Source organism: Salvia hispanica, chromosome 1, assembly GCF_023119035.1.
Source record: "Salvia hispanica cultivar TCC Black 2014 chromosome 1, UniMelb_Shisp_WGS_1.0, whole genome shotgun sequence".
NCBI lineage: Eukaryota > Viridiplantae > Streptophyta > Magnoliopsida > Lamiales > Lamiaceae > Salvia > Salvia hispanica.
The window spans coordinates 24,174,500-24,178,889 of record NC_062965.1 but is presented as its reverse complement, the minus strand read 5'-3'; the positions used below and the strand labels follow the sequence as shown (position 1 = coordinate 24,178,889).

At 37.3% G+C, this 4,390-nt stretch overlaps 1 long non-coding RNA gene across 1 annotated transcript; it reads left to right on the top strand.

Moving 5' to 3' along the window:
• The first annotated feature begins 314 nt into the window (after positions 1-314).
• Positions 315-1,188, top strand: LOC125202239. The gene is made up of 2 exons (XR_007173066.1): positions 315-627; positions 700-1,188. It is a non-coding gene; the product is annotated as an uncharacterized LOC125202239 (long non-coding RNA).
• The last annotated feature ends 3,202 nt before the right edge of the window (positions 1,189-4,390 follow it).

Here is a 4,390-nt window from a genome sequence, read left to right as displayed (position 1 = left end):
TTGGTAACCTCGGATCTATCAGTTGAAACAACAGCTGATGTCTCTCTCTCAAGGCACCTCTGATGTCAATGTTATTTTACAAATCTAAGGATTGTTTGGGATGAGTTCAAAAGTACTCAGCCGATCTCATGGTGCACCTGTGGTCGTTGTAATTGTGGTAGCGCTACACGGTGGCATGAGCATCAAGAGCATGACTGCACCATGCAATTTCTCATTGGATTAAATCCATCTTTTTCTCAGATTCGATCTCACATCTTATCTATGGTTCCTCTTCCCTCTTTGTCTAAGGTCTTTGCTCTGGTAATCATCCTGTGAAGAAATGTTTTCTCCTACATGGTTTTTCTCCGGGTTTTGGCAAAGGCAGAGGAAAGGCACCTCAAGCTACTGCTCATTCTGGAAATGCAGCCTCTAATCAACATAAATCTGTTAATTTTGTGGAGGAGACAGTATCTGCTTATCCTTTGCCCTTGTCTTCATCTGCTGCATCTGCTGTTGTGAATCTCCCAAGTATTGATCAATATCAACAGCTTATCAGTCTTTTGCAGAGCCAACACCTCCATAACTCCACTTCTTTGGCTAGCAACTCTACCTCTGTCAGTCACTCTCAGCCATTAAACAATTTTTCTGGTACAGTTTTCTTCTCACCCTGCATAAATTCTTTTTCATCTTCATGCTCTAGATCTTCTACTTGGATTTTAGATACAGGAGCAACTCACCATGTTTGCTTTGATCAATCTCTCTTTTCCTCTTCCTCTCCAATAGCTAATGCATCTGTCAACCTCCCAAATGGCCATACTGCTCCTTGTTACTCACCTAGGTACTGTCCAACTCACTTCTCTCATCACACTCTCTTCCATTCTTCATGTGCCATCCTTCTCATTTAACCTAATATCTGTTAGTGCTCTCACTCAACACACTTCTTGCACTGTTGTATTTACTCACAATAGCTTCAAAATTCAGGAAGCTATACTGGGGACTGTGATTGGGAGGGGTAACCATGTTGGCAACTTATACATCTTTGAGTTCCCTGATTCACCAAGTAATGCAGTAAGCAGTTTTCCTTCTACTTCTCAGAATAATGTATCTGCCATTTCTCATGATGTTTCTGTTAACTCAGTTGTAAGTCTTGATGTTTGGCACCAACGCTTGGGCCATCCTTCTCTGAATAAACTCAAAGTTTTGTCTAAATTCTTGTCTCCTACAAACACTCAGCTCACAAATTGCCAGATATGTCCTCTAGCAAAACAAAAGAAACCTAATTAAGTGACAGCGGGCTCAAGTATCAGAAAGTATATGACTCTATATTTTTCATGCCTTATTCTAATAGATACTGAAGTTTTTGGCGGAGAAATTGGGCATTCTTGTGGCTGTGAAGGACGATGATGGGGAGAAGGCCATCGATACGGCTTTCAGGTGCAAGGGAAAAGAGGTAAGGACGCTTTTTCATGGTTGTCAATTTACCACGAGAAAATAGAGATTAAAAAAAGTTGGAAAAAGATGCTAGTATAATATTATCATGCATGAGTTAAAGTTACCATGACCCTGTGGAAGATGAGAAAATTAAATGTAGTCACTTTAGCATTGACAGAAATTTGAGTATGAAGCCTGAAAGTAAGTTAATTAAATTCCTGAAACTGAAATGAAAATTTATCTCCTACAATTCGTTTAAATATTGGGGTGTCGCGCGATTATATTTTAGGTCCAATTCTAATCCTATCATACTTGTTTTGAGCATCTCCCTATATCTATATATATATTGCTCTTACATTGTACTACCTACGTCACCTATTTATAGTCCCACTTTGATTTGCACGGAATGTGAAGGAAAGTGGGTAGAAAAAGTTACCTAGAATGTAGTTCCCACTTATATTCTCCGTACCAGTTTTGTAGTGAAATGTGAGTGTAATATGATTAGCAGATTAGGACAAACTGTGGACATCCTAAAATGGTAATTGGGACATTATTATTTTGCAAGTACCCGAAAATTTAAATGAAAATCGTTGTCTTAATATGGCCAGACATAGAAATACACCGAATCTAACTTCATCAAATTCGTTATTTATATCCATGATATTATCTCCGCTAATTTCCTAACAATTCTTGCAACATTTAAGTTTCTTCATATCAAAGTCGGCTAGAATTTATTGAAATTAAGTTGGTGACTAACACTTGCATTATAGTCTGCATCAAAATCTCAGATGATACAATGTCTGTGGGAGAAGGTTACAACAGAAACGCCTCTCTCCCTCATAAATATGACCGGCATGACAATGGTGGTGGTGGTCCTGATAGCTGTAATGGCGTTTCAGGCGGCCGTCAGCCCCCCAGGCGGCGTGTGGACACTAAAATACAGAATCTCCACAATTAAGCCGAAAATTATCATTCTAGTACCCCATATTCCAGGCCACAGGTTGGGCTTGATAAATAAAAATTCAAGCCCACTACTTAATATTATAATATGATCTATGAAGACTAGATTTAAATACAGAAAACGGAGAACAAAGTCATACGTAGGGCATTTTTAAGTCATAGTTAGTTTATTTTTAGGTCATGCTAACAAAGCATGACCTAAAATGATCTTAACATGACATAAACCCAAATCTTATAATATGACCTAAAACTACTTAATTATGACCTTCCGTGTTTTGGGTTAATTATTGACCATTAGATCATCTAATCCTAGGGCCAAGATTTGGGCTGCATTTCTGGATTTAAATGCATTCTTATTTTGATCATCTCCCTATATATATATATATATATATATATAGGATTGTGTTAAAATGACAACACCTCTTAAAGTAACACCATACCACCATTCCTAGCCAATCATTTGTACATGTGGACGAATAATAAGCTGCCATGTGGCAATCATAAAAATTGCTCAAGGGTAAATTTTCACGGACTGCAATATCCAATACACTAGACTGCAACTTTTTCCCGACTGCAATATCCAATACGCTAGACTGCAATCTATAGATTGCAGTCTAGCGTTTATACTATTGCAGTCTAGCATATATAATATTGCAGTCTAGCGTGGTGTCACATTGTCATTTTAAGAGTGTTGTCATTTTAACGCACTATATATATATATATATATATATATATATATATATATATATAGAGTTGTGATCAATGTCGAACCAATTTTAAAGACCGAACTAGAGACCAAATCTGTCGCCATTAGATCTAGTTTTTTTGATGAGATGTGCTGCTGTGAAAATTTTTTCGGCTTCATTACAAGCCCATTTTACTTCATTATATAGGTTTATTACTTCATTCCGTACGTAATACCTTGAAACTACAACATGTTTTTACTTGCTTCCAATAGGTTTTGAAATGATTCAACATATGCTTCATTCAAATTCATTGACGTGGGTTTTTGCTTGATTAACATTTAAAAATGCAATTTATTCAAGTGAGTTTATTACTTCATTCGGAAACGTTATTACTTCATTGGGATAAGATTTTTACTTCATTCCAGTAGGACTTCAAATGCTTTTACACATACTTCATTCCAATAATTTATTACATTATTCCATGTGTTTATTAAACTATATTAGCGCCATGGCGTTGGTGATAGATATTGTAGAGAGAAAGAACGGCACGCGACGGCGAAACCACATTTACGTACTGGAATGAAGTAAAAACCTACTGGAATGAAGTAAAAACCTATTGGAATAAAGTAAAAACCTACTAGAATGAAGTAATATATTCGGGAACGAAGTTAAATCTTCGTAACATGTTAGTATGACTTATTTACCTTTAGATGAATTAAAATAGGCTCGTGATGAAGGCGAAAATAATGACATAAATTTCAGTATCTAAGCCATGACCTTCATACTAGATCTAAACATGACCTAATTTGGTAGTGGTTCTGTGGTTCGGTCTTTAAGAGTGGATTTGTGGATAATGAGACTGCTATATAGATATATATATATATATAGAGGATTGTGATCAATTGAGATTATTTAGGTTAATTGAGAAATGAGATGCAATATCAGCCACTCATTTTTATTAAACGAGTGGTCCAAATTTTGCCACACAAAAAATATTTTTAGATTAATTTATTATGAAAGGGTAGATTGGTAATTTCATCAATTGAATTCAACGAGAGAAAGCACTACAACAGCTGCTCCAAATCCTTCTTCTCTAACATCTGCTTCTCCACGATCATATCCACCATTGACCGCCTGAAATTCCCTAGCGGATCCTCCGATTTCTTCACGATCGCGAAGCTCTCCTTCACCTTCCCCTCCATTGTGCACGGAATCAGCTTCTTCAGCATCGACAGCCTCGTCGGCGCAGGCGAAGGCTAATTCCCCTCCGCCGCCGCTCGATTCGACGATCGAGATGATTTCCTGCTCCGGCGGCGGGGATTTCTAGGGTTTGC